Raw genomic sequence first — 19,197 nt, forward strand, 5'->3', positions numbered from 1 at the left:
AAGAACGGTGTGTTTTGAAGGAGTGAATGTTTTCTACAGCCCATTTCCAAAGAACAGTCTAGAAATGCTTGCACACAAACAGTGTCATCAGAGTAAGTGTGTGGTTTCCAAGCAGCCCCTACCACAAGCTCCCCGAGGCCTGTCCCAACCTCAGCACCTAGTGTCCAACTCCCCAGGGAAACTGTTCTGAGCACTAGTCCTCCCTTCTCTGAGCCCAGAACGGCAGGCTGCAACTTCTAGGGCTGAATGGATGGCAGCTCAAGGAAACAGAACGGCTTTCTGGTTTTAAAACCTCAGAAAGCCTAAAAAACTTGATCGCTATGGCTTACTTTAGGAAATTTTAGGCCCTTTCTCAGAGGGCCTAAAATTAAACCTTCGCCACTCCCAACCAAAACATGTCATGACATGGAAGAAGGTGGTCCCTGACCTAATGAACCATTTCTGTAAAAATGAGATAGGGTGTGTAGACAGTGCAATAAGACTATGGAACAACAGACCGTGAGCCAGTGTCACCTTAAATGTAAACATTAGGGATCTAGGCTTCTGAAGAAGTGTTGGAAAGCCTATTAAACCACATAGGTTTGGGATTTTTTCATTGTGTAGCAGACATATGGCTTAGTGTTTGATTTAAAAAATAGGATGTTGGTGGCCATTTTCATGAATAGTTTGACAGCCAGTCAGAAGTGTAATTGTCGTTTCACCTAAATGCAACTGCTGTTGTTCGTAAGGACAGAAACCTGCTCACAGGGTCAGGGGCGGGGAGGTCTGGTCGGTTGGCTCTTTGACCCATCTGGTTACGACCTCCATGCTTTGTCCTGAGTAGGCTGGTTCATGCTGGCAAGTCAATGCAGAAATATTGATCACGTTCCTACTAATTGCAAGGATTGGGTTGAACGTTGCAGGAGGTAAGTAAAAGATGAGTGAGGCCATGACCTTATATAGGAACTGTTTCCTGGTCCACCAGAGCAACAACACAAGTAGTGGAACCGATCTCAAGGCAGGGAAAGGTTAGTGTCACAAGAGAAGAACAGTGAGCTTTGGAGCCTCAAAGAAAGGGGGGTGTTAGGCCATCTCCCTGACCTTAAAAGAAATCTTCCTCCTTTTTACTACCATTGTAAGAATTTACCTACGCCAGGCCCTGTACATGCTAAGCGTTCACTCAGTTAAACCACCACACAATCTTAGGAACTGGATTATACTAATACCTTTTCAACATGTGGGAGCTGAGGCTCAGAAAGATTAACTTTAGATCAAGGTAACAACTGATAAGGGGTACAGTCAAGATTCAGTCCTAGCTCAGCCAGATCCCACTGTCATCTGTGACCTTGCAGTGGGGCAGGGAGTGGTAGCAGGAGACTGAGTGGGAGCCCTTGGGTCTTTGGGATGGTTTCACCTTTGGAAGATCCAGGCCCCTCGTGCCATGAGAGCCCCATGAAGGGCTCATGGCCTGGAGCGGGTGGGAGGGCAGGAAGCCCAGCTGGGCACAGAGCAGCTGGAGGAGTGCCTTATTTGAGGCTGCTCTCGCATCATCTCATTAGGGATAATCATTTGTAGACTTGCTGCCACTGCAAACCATCAGCCCTGCTCAAATTTTCCCTGCAGCAGTGATGATGAAGTGATTCCTTAGCAGAACTGAGTACTAAGAAGTGATTCCTTAGCAGAACTGCTGGGTAACACAATTAATTCAGACTTGGGGTGGATGTTAGTGTGAATTAGGGGGTCTTCTGGATTATAAAACCTTTCAAAAGGAGCACAGGTTTATTGCTTCTGAACTTCACCAGGAATTGAAGCCAGACTGGCAAGGGGGCTCCCTGGACGAAGTCCTCTGTGTGTCCCTTGTAGGTCAGTGGTGCTTTTTCCTGCATCTGGGGGCTCGAAGGTTGTTTCATAGCCATTTAGATATTCCCCTTAGAGTCTTGCTTGCAATTAATCTGTACTGTCTGTAAAAAAGGGTTTGCCTAGCAAAGGTAAACTCCAGCACCCCAACTCACATTAATGAGTTTTGCCTGTGTAAACCACACTAAATGTGGTTGTTGCTTTTTAATTGTCCTTAAGTTTCTTGTATGTTAACTGCTCCAGGCTAGAACTCTGGTTTCTGTTTCCGTTGGGGGCTCTATTCTCACTCCTACCCAAATAGCCTCGCCAGTCTGCACTGAGATCTGCTCTCCTGCCCCCACCCTGTCTGGCATTAGTACTAAGAGGAGAATGAAGCTCAGAAAAACAGCCTCACTGGCCTAGATGAGGAGGCACAGGTATGTGGGGAAAACAGGAGTGGAAGCCACAAGGTCTTCTTCTGAGGGTCTGGAACTACCAGGTCAAGAGAAGAAAGACTTCAGATTGTCACTGTTGGATGTCTTAATATGAGGAAGGACTCAAACAGAGCTGTCCGCAGCTGCAACTCGCTGTCTTGAGAGGTGGTGACCTTCTCCAGAAGGGTGGAAACTGTAGCCAGACAACTACTTGGTGAAGCAGCATACAGAGAGATCACCCTTCTGATGATGCACCCAGTCTGAGGCCTCACTAGGCCAAGAGTGCGTCACCTGGGAGCTTGTAAGAAACTTACCATCCTGGGCCCCATGACACACCTCTTGACCCAGACTGCATCTTAACAGGATCCTCGGCTAATGCATGCGATTGTTCACTTCCGGGGCCTCTGGTTCAGGACCAGGGTGCATGAGCATCACCTGGAGGAGATTTTTAATACAAATGCGGGGGCTGAGCTGCTGGCCTAGGACATAGAAGGACCATTCCCATACCTCACAGTCCAGCTCTCTCCCCATTCGGTCCCCGCTCCATGCGGTTGTGTTTCCAAGTTCATGCCTGTGTGCACACCTGCACACAAGGGAATAGGAAAATGGCTTTGACGTATGGAATCATGTCTACAAGCTGCTTCAGTCAGGGGCCCTTCTTGCTGAGAGACCAGGCAGCTTTCCCAGGGAGCCCCAGGGCAGGGGCCTGAGGCACCTGCTTCCTGTTCTGTCCCCTGAGAGCTCCGCTTTGCCAGGAGAAAGGAGAAGCCTAAACAGGGTGGGCTGGGTCTGCGAGGCCTGCCTAGGGCTGCCTAGGGCTGCCCTCCGCCTTCCCAGCCCTTCAGTCCCTGATCCTTTCGGGCCCCTCCCAGGCCAGAATGTCCCAGATTAGATGGGGTGGGGAGGGTGTCTTCTGGTTGCTGTAGGCCTGCATTAGGGGAGTACCCTCTCTGGTCCCACGTGGGGCAGGTGCCCAGAGCCAGGAATGAGCTGCTTGTGGTGATTCCTGTGTGTCTGGAGTCCAGGAGCCCCTTGCACTGTTGGCCAGTGGTCACTGTGCAGTGATTGACTGGGCTCAGTGTCTGTAGCTTTTGTCTGAGCCCCTTGCACCCCTCCCTGGGGATCATTGTCTGAGTTGGTGGATGTTAATCTGCAGCCCCTGAGAAGCTGCCTGGCAAATGGGAGGTTAATGTGCAAACAGCGGGGAGCATTGTCCATGTGTGAGGCTGGACAGCAAGTGGGAGGGAAATAGTTAAAAATCCTATTCATGGCCCAGGAGGGGAGGAGGGGTGGGCGCAGGAGCAGGCCCGGCCTTGTGCTAATCTTGCTGGAATGTAACTAGTTCGGGCGGTTTCTGGCTTCGATGTGCTTTGGGGCCGGTTGGCGTCCCCCCCTCCCCAGTTCATCGATGGTGCGTCCGCGCGCCGAAGGCTGCTCTTTGTGTTCTCTGCAGCCACAGCTTAGAAGCGTCTGAGTTAGACTGCTTTAAGTTGTAAGGATGGGGAGGGAGGAAGCTCAGCGAGGCAGTTGTGTTATCCACGGTGGGAGAATCCACAGGCTCTTTCTCTGTTGGAGGATTTGGGTGGGGGAAGGGAGTGGGCAGAAGAGAATGTTCAAGGAGAAAGACCCCAAACCTGTTGGGTCAGGCTGCTCAGCTGCCTGGAGGCCTGGGAATGCCTAGGGGGAAGCCGCTGCTTCCGGACACACAATCAATTACATGTAACAGTGGGGCCTTGTGTGTGTAGGCGGGACACTGGGAGGGGTTGGCTCACAGCTCATGTTTAAATGCTTTACAAGGAGAGTGTGTTCATGCATTGCTTCTGCAACTTATCATCAATTTAAAACATTCTACATCTTGATCTAGGCTGGTGGTTACATTGATACTTACATATTGGGCCAGGTGCGGTGGCTCATGCCTGTAATTTGGGAGGCCAAGGTTGGTGGATCACCTGAGGTGTCAGGAGTTTGAGACCAGCCTGGCCAACATGGCGAAACCGTCTCTAATAAAAATACAAAAATTAGCCGGGTGTGGTGGCAGGCATCTGTAATCCCAGCCACTCGGGAAGCTGAGGCAGGAGAATCACTTGAACCTGGGAAGCAGAGGTTGCACCGAGCTGAGATCGCACCATTGCACTCCAGCCTGGGTGACGGAGTGAGACTCTGTCTTTAAAAAAAAAAAAAAAAAAAATTACATATTAAAAATTCACTAGAGCCTGGGCAACATAGTGAGACCCCCATCTCTACAATTTAAGAATTAGCTGGCTGTAGTGGCACATGCCTGTGGTCTCACCTACTCGAGAGGCTGAATCAGGAGGATTGCTTGAGCCCAGGAGTTCGAGGCTACAGTGAGCTCTGATTGAGCCATTGCACCCCAGCCTGGGCAACAGAACAAAATCCTGTCTTAAAAATTCACTAAGCCGCACACGAGATTTGTGTACTTGCTTATATATACATATTATACCTTAGTTTTAAATATTTTAAATTAATTTAAAAAAAGAAAAATCCCTTCTTCCTGACCTACCAAGGCCTTGGCTGGCCAGCACAGCTGCAGGGAGGAAGAACAGGTTCCCCGGCTTAGCTCCAGGGCATCCTCGGACTGCCCGGTGGAGTGGGCGCTGAGCTCCCACACCACTGTTTGGAAACAGAATGAAGTTGCACAGCAGCCAGATTCTGGGGCTTCCCCACCCAAGTTTGCCACTTTGCTCATGGGATTTGAAGAAAGCATCAAAGGCAGCAGCTTTAGAAAATAGCTCCAAGGGCCCCACTTGGAGTGAGGTCACCTTCTCAGCTCACAGAGGGCTATGGTGCCAGCTGCTGGCCACACATGCCCACGGGGCTGCTCTGGCCCTGCCTGACCCTGACTGGCTTCCCCTTGCATCCCCTGGGGAGCCCACGCCCACTGCACAGCATACCCACCAGGTGCTGCTGCCCCCCTGAACTCTGTGGGACACGCTGCTGCCCGAATGGGGACTGCCCCGGAAGCAGGACCCTGGATTTCTCCTCTGCTACCTGCCCCCTCCCACCACGTAGTGAGGGTTCCACATTATGAATGTCATGGTTCCTTCCGGCTCTTGATTTTCCATGATTAGGGATCAGGAAATGATTTTCCTCTGAGTATTTTTAGGCCATGAGACTCAGTATAACAGTCAAATCCTGACTCCACAACCCCTAGCTGTGTGGCCTTGGATAAATTAAAATCTCTCTAATCTTAGTTTCCTCATATGTGAAATGGGAATAACAACAATACTAAACTCAGTAGGGCTGATGAGGATTAAGTGAAAACCAGACTAATGTTGTATTCATTATCTGGGATAAAGGTTAGCCTGTATCATCATAATCAAAACCACACGACACAGTGTGCCTCACAGTCCAGTGAGCCAAATCCTTGCCTGTGCACACTGTACCCTTAGACCTGAGCAGGGGGGCCTGCATTGGACCCTACTTTGGAGGGCCCTGCTCTGACCACCCCGGCCACTTCCTTCCTGACCAGGCCAGGAATCCACAGAGCTGAGGATCCAAAGAATGGGATCCTGAGGCTTGAGAGCTTGCCTGGCTCTTCCCTGGACGTGCACCAAGCCACTGGTGTGCACACCTATAGGTTGAGATGGGGGGCTCCCGTTTGCCTGGGGCTGAGCTTTGATGGGGGGGCTGAGATGTCTGGGATGTTTCCATGTATGGTCCCAAGACCTGGTAGGACAAGATGGAACTGGAAATGGTGGGGGTGCCAGATCAGGCTCTCTTACCACCACCACATTCTGGTACAGAACCCAGGAGTCTGGGAATTCTAAATTTGAGCCTGGCCTTTTCATAGCATTCATATTTGTCAAGGGAGGAGGAGAGAATGTATTTAACAGTTTGTCAGCTTGAGTTATAACGTTTACATGTGTAAGCATATGGGCTTGCATCTATGTTCTTGTCCCAAACCCTGCAGATATTGGGGTTGGGGGGGCTGTCTGCATGCCCTTCCTTCCCCAGTGGGTGACCATCACTGACCTCTGAGACTTAACACAAATTGTAGCCATGCCCGCCTCCGAAGCCGTCTTTAGGAAAACAGTGTCGTAGGTCCTTTCAGTTCAAAACCCTTGCTTATTTATTAATATGAATACGTTGGTTCTAGAATAGAGCCTTGCCCTGTGGAAATTGCCACCTGTACTCTTCAAGGTCTAGCTCAGATCCCACCTCTTGGCCTCACTCTGAAATACCCCCACACTCGGTGACACCCCCACTGTATGACATTTACCATTTGGGACAGAAGCCCTGTCCTCCCTACCTATAGCTGAGGCCACCTCCCAAGACACATTGTCATTCTGTCCCCCACAGCACCACACACAGTGGCTGCGCATGGTGGATGCACAGTGAGTATTTGTGGAACGAGCGGCTGAGCCGCTGCAGACTGATGAGTGTTCTGGGGCCTGTGTTGGTTTTCTAAAACTGCTCTGTCAGTAAGCGCCCCCCCAGTCCCCGTGTAAATGTATTCAGATGCTAAAGAAGATCAGGCAGCCACCCTTTAAAGAGCCCGATAAACCCAACCTTCATTTTTATTATCTTTGGGCAGGGTTTGCTTGGGAATTCGTATCTGTAGGAAATCTTAGTGCTCGCTGCTGGGAGGCAAATTGTTCGCATTCATTTGTTCTTTCAGTGGTTTGGCCCTATAAAGCAGAGGGCTGGCCTGAGGGAAAATTGTGAAAGAATCTGAGTTTGTCTTTGGGGTAGAAATTAAGCAGCTTCTCTAGGCCTTGCCCTCAAACTTCAGCCCTGTTTACTATTGAAGATTGTGTGTCTCAAGGGGTAGAGAGCCGTGGGATAATGGAGACCGAAAAAATGTTGCGATTTAGCCATTTTGTTTTCTTTTTTCCTTGGAGAATAATCTTTTGGGAAAAACTTGGATAGAGACCTTTTGAGCCATACAATTTTTTAAAGTTGAATTCAAGCCTCTAGTCATGGCTTGATTCATTTTTTTCTGAACAATGAACAAAGAAATGCTGGTAGAGAGCCTTGAAATGTGGGGATATTGAATGAGGAAAGGAAAAAGGAGGGCTGTGAGTGTTCCTGAGCACTGGCTGGACCCTGCAGAAGCTTCCGATCATTCTGGAGGTCTCCAGAACTTGGTGGCTGGGACACCAGATATTGTGCATATGTGAGGGGAGGGCCTCTGAGAACTCCCAAGAGGCCCCCAGCAGCCCCCCAGCTGACCTTTCACAGTTGGCACTAAACTGCAGGCTTATCTCCTTTCTCCATTTCCAGGACTGCAAATTGCAGCACCTGGAACTAAGACATCCCTGGAGGGCAGGCCTTCCAAACTCACCCCCATTCATTGAGGCAAACACTGCTTCATCCACAATGTTACAATAACATCAGCAAGAAGAAATGATGATCATGGCTGATAGCTGTCAAGTGCTTACAGCGAACCAGATGCTTCAGGGTGCCCTTCTCTATTTAATCTTGCTATGGCAGTGTACGTTGGCAGGGGACTGGAATTTAAGCAAAAGAAGAAATACTGATGTTTCCAATTCATCATTTAAAGAGACCTTGTACGTGGCCGGACGCAGTGGCTCACGTCTGTAATCCCAACATTTTGGGAGGTTGAGGTGGGCAGATTGCTTGAGCCCAGGAGTTCCAGACCAGCCTGGGCAACATAGTGAGACCTCGTCTCTACAATACAGGAAAAAAAAAATTAGCAGGGCATGGTGGTGCATGCATGTAGTCCCAGCTACCCGGCGGGGGCTGAGGTAGGAGGATTACTTGAGCCCTGGGAGGTCAAGGCTGCAGTGAGCCAAGATCGTGCCACTGCACTCCAACCCCGGTGACAGAGTGAGACCCCATCTCAAAAAATAAATAAACAAATAGACCTTGTACGTGAGGCCTGGCCATTTGTTAACCCGTGTGAAAGATGTTTCGGTGGCCATTTAATAAACATACATTGAATAATGTGCTGTACTGTGTACCACAGATACAAAGGGGAAAAAGATACAGAAGGAAAAAAGAAAACTCAGTATCACCTCAGCCCCTTCTGATAGAACAGGTGTGTCCAAGCAGCAACATCCTAAAATAGTTGTCCTCCACTCTGGGATGTAAAAGAAGTTCTTCTGGGATTTGGTTTTAGTACAATGACTGAGAATTTGCTCTCCCTCAGTTATCATATCTACTGTGACAGGCCCTGCACACGTCCTGTGAGATCACCTGCCAAGAACCTGTTTGCCATTTCTCGTTAGTATCTTTGTGGTTTGCAGTCACCTGTGTAGAATTTGCACATATACTCAAGTGTTATTTGTTTTCAATTACTTCCTCAATTATTGCTAGTGTGTGTGTGTGGGGGGGGTATTACATAGCCAAACCTATAAAATGTATTTCCAATAATATTAGTAGAATTTTTTCAGCCCCTAAAACCCACCATAAAAGTTAACTATAATAACAAGGCCCGTAGGCCTGTACACAAGGGCATTTGGTTTCTATCGAAGTGTATTACACAGGCCAGACCTCTGGATTCTCCACCTCCAGTGGCTACTGTTTAAAGCAGGCATTAAAAGGAAGATCATTTTCAGTGTGTTTGTGATTATGAAGCATGTGTGTGCTCACAAAGGATATCTCCCTGGACAATGCCTGGAAGAGGACTTTGTGAAGTGGAGGCTGTACATGATTCCACCAGCAGGCATGTGTCTTGACAAAGGTTATAAGGACAAGAAGATGTGCCTTAGCTGTAACCAAAACCCAGCCTAAGCAATCAGGTGAGTTGAAGTAGATGTTGTCAAAGCTAAAAAGAAGCCAAGCGTGGTGGCTCACACCTGTAATCCCAGCACTTTGGGAGGCTAAGGCAGTAGGATTCTTGAAGCCAGGAGTTTGAGACCAGCCTGGGCAATATAGCAAGATCCCATCTGTTAAATAAAAATTAGCTGGGTGTGGTGATGTGTGCCTATAGTCCCAGCTACTCAAGAGGCTGAGGTGGGAGGATCGCATGAGCCCAGGAGGCCACAGTGAGCCATGTTCGTGCCACTGCACTCCAGCCTGGGCAACAGAGCAGGACAGCATCTCTCTTTTTTTTTTTGTAATACAAACAATCCCATAGCATTTATTGCCATCTTGTAATAACATAAGGGTAATCAAAACAATATGAATAAATGTTCATATTGGACAAAGGACATCTAAAAACAAACTCTATCCTTCTCAATTTCTCACTTCATTGATCATTTCTAGTTGGAGACACTTTGTAGCAGAGGAATACCTCCTTTTAGCATGATCTGACCCAGTTGTTTTCTTGACTTTGTTTTAGAATGAATCTCTTCCACATCATCTAATAACAAGGTTCATATACTTATTAAAACCAATGATACAGCCTTCTGTCCGCATATTCACTTGCTCATAGAGCCACACCTGAATCTGCGATCTATTTTGTAAATGTCTGAAAATGAGGTTGATGGGCTACACCATCACCTTCTGCACTTTCTGGCCCTGGCCATGGTACGCCATGGTGGAATTTCACAAAGAGCACACCTGCACACTGCCTCTGAGAGCAACTTCCAGAATCAAGACACCATCTCTTAAAAAAAAAAAAAAAAAAAACTAAAAAGAATAAGATGTAGGCTTAGGGCTTCCTCCCTTGCGGAATTCTTTTGGATCCCTCTAGCCTCTGACAAGCCATGCAGAATATGGAGAAGGGAGTCTGTAGAGGCTGCTGTCAAGTCCAGGGTAAAAACATGAGCATTTCCAAGCATTTCATCAAGGACTTGTTAAAGATCCAGGTTTGAAGTCTCCAAGGAAGACTTTTTTTTTAAAGATGTTACCCAAAGGAAAAGAGATCAAATCAGCAGAATGAATTCCCCATCATATACATGGGGGATACCCAGGAACTCACGGGGTCTCTTCAGAACTCTGAAAGCAATTAGAGAACAAGCATATGGGTTGTGGTCCCTAGAGTTGGAGCCTGATGCCATCCTCCAATAAGTTCTCCAGCAGATTCCCTTTGGAAGGCTACTCATGGACCCGGGAAGAAATGACACCCAAGAGCGGAGAACTAGAGGCTAACACTGGGTACTTGCTACTGCAGTGGCTTCAGATACCCTACCCTTACCCCAAACTTGGGCCAGGCCAGTGGCTATGGAACTCCAGAAAGAAGGGCCTCAGAGAGAGAGAGGGAGAAGGAGAGAGTGTCATCTACATCATGACAGTTGCACACTTTACACGTGCAACAGGAGAAAGCTGAGGTCCCTCAGCAGCCCTTTGCCTGCACTTGGGCCAACGACCAAAGGTACCCAGGGTGGTGGTCCAGTCACTGGCAAAAGCATGGCAGCCTTTTGGCAAAAGACTTGGGGGCATAAATAGTGAAACACTCAGAGAATGGAATGATTGGCTGGCTAGAACATGGATGGAGGGTGTTGTTGGGAATAGGCAGTTGGAGATGGGAAGGGTAGGCCAGGGCCTTAATGCCCACTGAGCAGTTAGGTTTTTTACTGCAGGCATCGGGGAACCACTGGAGCTTTTGTTGGGGGTAGGGTGGAGGCGGGGAAGTAAGGCAATCACAAGAAGGATGGGCTGGCCAGGGGAGGGGTTGCAGGCAGGAGGGCAGCTCAGAGTCTTTACAGAGGTCCAGGGGAGTGAGCAGCAGAGAGGAAGGGGAACAATTGGAGAGACAGTCCAAGTTAGAATGACAAGACTTGGTCCCCTGTCAGTTGTAGAGAGTGAGGGAAAGAGAAGAAGCCAGAATGATCCCTAAGGTTTGTACGGTACTCAGGGTGACCGTATGTCCTGGTTTACATCATCCATCGTAATTGTTAAAGGTGTTCCCTTTCACTTTCAAAGGAGCCTTGGTTGATAGGATGTAGGAAACAGGATCAGGGCTGGATTTTGATGAGTCTGTGTGGGATTGAGCTGCCTGTAGCATGGTGTCAAGGAAGCACTTGGAGATGAGGAGGAAGGCTGGAGCCAGCTGCAAAGATGAGCGTGATCATCGCGTGGGTGCCAACCTGCAGGGGGAGGAGGAGACTACCCAGAGAACACCAGCTTTCAAGGCATAGGCCAAGGCTCTGAGGAGCGGCTGGAGGAGTAAGTGGAAAACCAGCCGAAAGGGTGCCCCAGAAGCTGAGGGGCCTCTTAGGAAAAAGACCTGGAAGATGACATTGGATTTGGTAGTTAGGAGGTCAGCAGTGGCCTTAGCAAGAACAGGGCCAGTGACATGGAAGGCAGGTGGCAGTGGGTCAAATGATTGGAGGGAGTGGAGGCATTGACAGTGGGGGTTTGACGGTTTTGTAAAGAGCTTATAAGGGAGAGACAGCCTCAGCACAGGGCCCATCCAACTGTGGGTCTCCAGCCAATTGCAATGATTTTTCCTGCCCATTTTTCCTTCTTTGAAGGGAAAAATGGAAATTGAAGAGGAAGAAATCAATGACCCATTTGAACCATGACTTGGAGTTTAATTCAGCGTGTGTTTGAGTGACTAAGTGAGTACTTCTGACCTCCAGGAATGGATAGAATGGAACATGGAAAATCAAGGTGGATCAAATGAGAATTTGGCCAATGGACTTACAAAAAAGTATTCAAATGGGCCACACCTACCCAGTCTGGTGCTGTGCATGCATCACAAATCCTCAGACATGAGATGGAGTTGTGACCTGGTCAGCGATTGGGTTTCAGAGTCTGGATAGGAACCGGGGGCTCAGGAAGGAAGTGGCAAAGATGTGGAATTTTCAGGTCATCATCAGACCTGAACAAGACCTGATCACCACCCAGTCTCGGTCCTCAAACAGCTGCTTGTGAAAGTTAAGTTCTGTAACCAACTTCATGCACAGGCTATGCCTAGAACTAGTGTTCTACTAGGTCACTCAGGAAATGACAGGGGATTTGAGAAATGTTTTTAGAGCCTTTGTGCTCTGAAATGTACCCTCCTCCCCAACCCAACTAGCCTAGCCTGGATGCTTGAAATTCCATAAAGACCAAGCCCTGGATTTGATTGGAGAGTTGGGGGAATGCGTTGCAGCCCCTCTCCCAACCCAGAAAGAAGGCATGTAATGTGCTAACACCATTAGGAATGTTTATGGCATATGGGTTATGATAGTGAATTTGTCCAATAAACCATCAGGAAACTTGTGCGGGCATTTCTTGTCTCACTTTCTGATGGCTAATTTATGAGGGCTGCTCTCAGGTTATAGAGTCTCCATTTTTACCAGAAACTTCCACCTTGAGCCTTATAATGGACCCACTGGAATGAAGATATGTATTCTAGGCAAGGATTTAGATAAGGGAGAACCATGAACCTGGCACACAGTAGCACTAAACAGTGTTTAATGGGTAAGTGGGTGGATGCTTGCTCTGGGCTGTGAAAGGGGAGTGTAAAAGAGACAGGACCATAGATCCAGGAAGGTCATCTTTGAAAGAGAAGCCCAAACAATGGGTAGAAACTGCAGAAAGTTATGCAGGGGTAGGTGTGAGCATTTGGGGACCACTCTGACCTCACATTAGCATTACCTGGGAGCTAAAAAAAAAAAAAAAAAAAGTAGATGCTTAAGCCCCACCCTGGAAGAGTTAAATCATAATGGGGAAGGCAGACAGGAATCAGTGTTTTTAAAGCTCCTCCCAGCAGCCCTGATGCCAGTGAGATCTGAGAACTAGCAGACTGGGTTGTCTCCTCTGGTTGAATTGGCGCCCAGACCTTCCCCCAGCGGGGAATCCCTCTGGAAGGGAAAGAGTGGAGGAGCATGTCCAGGGCGGGGCTGTAGAGTGGACCCTTCCTCAGCCAAGGAAGGACTCGTGCAGCCGGCAGTCATAGCACTTACTGGCCCCAATGTATGTTGCCCAGGAACCATTGAAGGGTTCCAAATGGCTGAGGTCGCGTTTTTCCAGGCCCTAATGGGAATGGTTGGGAAGGTTGTCAGGGGCAAGACCCCATTCAAAAGAAAACAGCACTCAGAAGTTCAGGAATAAGAGGCTGAAGATTTGAATATAGACTTTACTGGGTTTTTTTTTTTTTTTTTCTGAGTGTTTTTATATATTTAAATTTTTTTAATTAAAAAGTGATTCCCATTGCATATATTTGCATTTACCTTTTAAAATCAATGTATGTTTAGCCAAAAGAATAAATAAAAACACCCATAATCTTGTCGCCCAGAGAGATAAGTTTAACTCACCTCTTAATGTATATTCTTCCAGATTTCTCAACACATACATAAAGATACCTGTTTTACAAAAGTAGGATTCAATACATGTTTTTTCTTTTTTTAAGCACTCCCCATTACACAGGTGGAAATACATGTTTTGTATCTTGCTTTTTCACTTAACAGTGTAAACACCCTTCTGTTTCTGTAAATAACCACCTACTACATAAATTCAGATATCATAATTGTAGCATAAGGCATTTAATATCTTTCAGCTATTATAAACAGCTCTTCAGTGAACATCCTTGCAGCTATATTTTGCTTGCATCCTTAATTATTTCCTTAGGATGCATTCCTAGAGACAGTAAGCCTTCAGAAGACTTGATACATACTTCCAAATTGCACAAGACAGGATTTACTAATTTACTTTCCCACCAACAGCGTATTAAAAAGTGCCTGTGGTAATTAAAGGGGGAAAAGGCCACTGCCACCATGAGAGACTAAAAGTAGTTAACTCATTACTGAGTTCGTAACTTCTTTATCTCAAATTCTGCAAACAAATGGGAGTGGAACCCAGAGATTTTCCTTGACAGCTTGGTGCCCAGCCCAGAAGGATCTTTGTTGTCTGGCCCACGAGGTCACCGGCTCCTGGGGTTTTCAGTGCAGCAGGTATCCTTGTCCAGGGCCTTTGTTTCCCGCTGTCATTGGCCCAGCATGCTTCCGGTGGGCACTTGGGAACCACCAGGGGGCAGTGTGGAGCTGTTGAGCATGCTCTGCGCGCCTTCCGACTTACCCATATTGAAACTTTCAATAATACAAATATTCCTTTGTTCTGTTTTATGACTTGTCAGATTGGTATTTATAATATTGATTTGCTTACATTAGTATTTCATCCCCTTCCAATTATTTTTATGTTTATGTGTTGTAAAAAAAATAACCCGATCCATCATAGCTCTTCTGTAGCTGGGGGCCAGGACACCTGGGTTGTTCTGATCCCAGCTCTGCCAGTGCCTTCCGTGACCTTGGTGGGACAGCTCACCCCATGGGCCTGACTGCCCTTGTCTGAGGAGTGCCAGGATGGGCTGCAGGAGTGGTATGTTTTCCTCTCTTCCAGCACTAGCATAATGAAAGGATTAAGAGTTGGCCTTGGCCAGGTGTGGTGGCTCATGCCTGTAATCCCACCACTTTGGGAGGCCGAGGCAGGTGGATCACTTGAGGTCAGGAGTTCAAGACCAGCCTGGCTAACATGGTGAAACCCTGTCTCTACAAAAATACAAAAATTAGCTGGGTGTGGTGCCGTGCACCTGTATGCCAGCTACTTGGGAGGCTGAGGTGGAAGAATCGCTTGAACCTGGGAGGCAGAGGTTGCAGTGAACCAAGATTGTGCCATTGCACTCCAGCCTGGGCAACAGAGCAAGACTCTGTCTCAAAAAAAATAAATAAATAAAGAGTTGGCCTTTGGGGCTGGGCGTGGTGGCTCACACCTGTAATCCCAGCACTTTGGGAGGCTGAGGCAGGTGGATCACTTGAGGTCAGGAGTTCGAGACCAACCTGGCCAACATGGTGAAACCCTGTCTCTACTAAAAATACAAAAATTAGCTGGTGTGGTGGTGCACACCTGTAATCCTAGTTACTCGGGAGGCTGAGGCAGGAAAATCACTTGAGCCCAGGAGGCGGAGGTTGCAGTGAGCCAAGATCGCACCATTGCACTCCAACCTGGGCGACAAAGACTCTGTCTCAAAAAAAAAAAAAAAGAGTTGGCTTTTGGGTTTGGGATAGACTTGGGCAAGTTAGTTAACCTCTTTGTACCTTAATCCCTCCATCTGTTAAATGAGGATAATAATAGCATCAACTTATAAGGCTGTGGGGTTAAACGAAATAACACATGGAGTATCTGGCACAAGGTAACACATCACTAAATGTTTTCTTTAAAAAAACCTGTTTATCCAAGATTTATGCAGACAGTTTCCTGTCCTTGGCTTTGGCACATACTTATTTGCTTATCTGAAATGATACTAATATCAAACAGAGTATGAATTTCAGAAGTGCTGTATTCCACAGCAGGGCTGAACAGAAGAATCCCAGCGTCAAGGCCCCCAGCTACAAAAGATTAGAATGTTTTTGTTTTTTTTTAATATAATATATTAACTGTAGGAGAAAATATAAAAATAGAAGCAGATATGATATCGGTAAATGTTTTTTATTTGATCACTTTAGGTAAATGGAGTCTTACTCGCCTCATAGGGTCCCCACTGGCAGCGGACCTTCCCATTCCCTCTATCCATCATTCTCCCAAAAGGTGATGGTTCCTCTGTTCTCACCCTAGGTCAGCTAAATTAGGGTCTGTGGCAACAACCCCAGGAGTGTGACCACTAATTGCCTTTGCATACAATATTTCCACTAGAGCTGCCTGGGAGGCAACACCTCCAGAGAGGACTTGCACCTCTAATTTGGTTAATCCTAGAACACCCTGCAATAGTTATCAAGCCTCTCTCACAAATGATATGCTGTGCTAAAGGCCGTGGGGACCCAAAGGGCAAATAAGATTGGATGCCTTTTTTTTTTTTTTTTGAGACAGAGTCTCGCTCATGTCACCCAGGCTGGAGTGCAGTGGCGCGATTTCGGCTCACTGCAACCTCTGCCTCCTGAGTAGCTGGGATTACAGGCGCCCGCCACCATGCCCGGCTAGTTTTTGTACTTTTCGTAGAGACGGGGTTTCACCGTGTTGGCCAGGCTGGTCTCGAACTCCTGACCTCAGGTGATCCACCCTCCTTGGTTTCCCAAAGTGCTGGGATTACAGGCGTCAGCCACCGTGCCCAGCCTGGATGGCTTTCTGAAGCGGCAGGTTAAAAAAAAAAAAAAAGATTGGATGCCTATCCCCAAAGAGCTTAGGGGAAGCTAAGCGAGGAAATGAGCCCGGCTGTGAGCTGGAAAGTCAGCGGGCAGCAGGGTGTGTGACCAACCTGGAGGAACGAGTGTGGGGCAAGGTGAACGTTAGGGAACCATTGCAAGACAGTGGTAGTTGAGATGGAAAAAACACAGGACTTGATGGGCTAGATGACAAAGTGAGGAAGAAGGTGGAGGAAAAGATGTCTGAGGTTTTGACCCTGCAGGTACGTGAGAAGAGAGAGATGGTAGATCTCGGTGAGAAGCAATTTGGGAAGACAATAGTGGTATGTCCTGGGACACTTTGACCTTTGAGTTTGTGTGCAGAACCTCCTTCTCCAATTCCTAGGGGTGACCTCGTCCACAACTGGTAGTAGCCCCTAGATGGCCACAAACATGCAATCCAACAAGAGTATTCTCCACATGTCACTTACTCGCATAATCTTTGCCACATACCACCTATACTATTTACATAATTATTTTTCTTTGAATTGATTCACTTTTTTCCACTTTTTAGAAATGGAGCTTCACTGTAAGCAACAGTATCCAAGATATCAAACTTTGCCTGTAACATGTATGTGTAATTGTGTATATGTATATACATGTGCATACACATACATAAAAATACACACACATACATATGTATTTATAATTTCGTTTGGCCATATATACATTTTTCTTTTGTTGTGTTTTGTAGAGACAGGGTTTCACCATGTTGCCCAGGCTAGTGTTGAACTCCTGGGCTCAGGTGAGCCTCCCAAAGTGCTGGGCTTACAGGCGTGAGCCACCACACCCAGCCAAAAATACATATATATTTTAAGGCCTATTAATGTAAATATTTTAGGTACTAAAAAGTAGGAGGTGTTGTTTAATAGTACTGAGATGGGAACTTCTCAGCCCTTCCACTGTCCATCATAACTTCCTGCACCCTCCCTTCAATATGGACAGAAAATCGTGTTGTTCCCTGAGATATGTAAGCCGCATGTGCACCCACATTTGCATACGCACTAGGGTAGGGTGCAGGACCCGTTCTTCAGGCTCCTTTATCAGGAGCAATGGCCCTGTGTAGAGGTGGCTGGTGTGACCCTTATTCTCCTGTGTCCTTGTTCACCTGTGGGGTCGGAGATCTCTCCTGGAACTGCCCGTCTATGGAGAGGCCCCCTCAGACATTTCCCATCTCCCGGTGCCCAGGAGTTGTTGACTTTGGCCAGCTGCTGGGCCTGCAGGAGCCACGGGGAAGGGTTCTGAGAGACCCTTGAAGCTCTGTGGTTGGGAGGCAGCTCCAGGCTGCCTGGCTGTTCTTTTGTGTTGAGTATTTCACTGGCCCCAGATAAGCGCTTCCTGTTCCCCATTGATTATACACAGATCCTGCTTCCTTTCTCCTCAATACCTGGGACGCTTTCCAGCTTCTCCTCCCATAGGGGAAAGTCCATAAACTTTAGAATTCTCAGGCCTGCTTTTGGTCAATGGACTTTCTGCAAATTATGACTGTTTTTGCCATCTAGTCACATTCTTGGTGAAGCCTTCACCTCTGTCTAGGAGCTGAGTTCTGCTTTGTGCCAGCCAGGAGAGATGCTTTTACAACCTGGTTTCTGCCCCTCCTTCTCACCAGACAGAACATCTGTATCTACCTCCTGGCGTAAATCAGAGAGAATAAATAGATTGCACCTTACAGGTCAATTTTAATCAACTGTTAGTAGCTGCCTCAGTGTTGAAGATTCTGAGGTCTTACCCAGCTTTAGCAAGAAAGAGTGCCATGGTCTACTAGCAGTGTCTGCCACAAGCACAGAGGGATGGGACCTCTCCTGTGCCCCATATTTGCTATCCCAAGATTCCGAGATCAGTTGGAAGTTTATTTTTTATTTAGAGACAGAGTCTCACTCTGTCACCCAGGCTGGAGTGCAGTGGCGCAATCACAGCTCACTGTAGCCTCGAACTCCAGGGCTGAATCGATCCTCCCAGCTCAGCCTCCCGGGTAGCTGGGACTACAAGCGTGCGCCACCACACCTGGCTAATTTTTTTTGTATTTTTGTAGAGACGGGGTCTCATCTCACTTTGTTTCCCAGGCTGGTCTTGAACTCCTGGGCTCAAGTGATCCACCTGCCTCAGCCTCCCAAAATGCTGCGATTACAAGTGTGAGTCCCATTCCCACCCACAAGTTTCTAGAAGGCAGAAATCATGTCCTTGTACCCTTAGAGTTACAACATAAACGCCCAACGTCCTATATTCTAGTGCCAGTGTCGAGTAAATCCAACAGCCTCCAGCAGGCTCAGTTTCGGTTTTTTTTTTTTTTTTGATTCGGAGTCTCCCTCTGTCACCCAGGCTGGAGTGCAATGGTGTGATCTCAGCTCACTGCAACTTCTGCCTCCCAGATTCAAGCAGTTCTCCTGCCTCAGCCTCCCAAGTAGCTAGGATTACAGGCACCCGCCACCACACCCGGCTAATTTTTGTATTTTTAGTAGAGACGGGGTTTCGCCATATTGGCCATGCTGGTCTTGAGCTCCTGACCTCGTGATCCTCCTGCCTCGGCCTCCGAAAGTGCTGGGATTACAGGCGTAAGCTACCGCGCCCGGCCCAGTTTCCCATTTTTTAAATGAACATAATAGTATCTGCTTTACTTATATCCAGGAGTCAGTAATATCAAATCAGATAATTAATATGGAATGCTTTAAAAAGTAAAACAACTATAGAAGTATATCCTGCCTGCAGGACCCAGCACAGATGCCACCTCCTCTGTGAAGTTTTCAGTTGTTCCACGATAATTCTTGCCCATTGCGATCCCTGTCTTATCTGAACCTGTCATTTATAGGCTTATAGTCTAGTTATTTATGTACTTTAAAAAATCTCTCCTGTGGTATATCATGCATATAAACAGCCACCTTTTATATGAGACACTCACTAAACATTGATGGAGGACTCTGTACAGAGCTGTCACTGCATCTTGATCATCTGGTAGGCAGTCCTGTAAGAATGGGTAGCCT

At 47.4% G+C, this 19,197-nt stretch overlaps 1 protein-coding gene and 1 pseudogene across 2 annotated transcripts in view; one reads left to right on the forward strand and one right to left on the reverse strand.

Moving 5' to 3' along the window:
- Positions 1-19,197, forward strand: part of TCF7L1 (transcription factor 7 like 1) — a 177,973-nt gene that overhangs the window by 121,686 nt on the left and 37,090 nt on the right. The window lies entirely within an intron of this gene.
- LOC129461826 (small nuclear ribonucleoprotein E-like) lies at positions 9,317-9,758 on the reverse strand (annotated as a pseudogene).

Source organism: Symphalangus syndactylus, chromosome 14, assembly GCF_028878055.3.
Source record: "Symphalangus syndactylus isolate Jambi chromosome 14, NHGRI_mSymSyn1-v2.1_pri, whole genome shotgun sequence".
NCBI classification, from domain to species: domain Eukaryota; kingdom Metazoa; phylum Chordata; class Mammalia; order Primates; family Hylobatidae; genus Symphalangus; species Symphalangus syndactylus.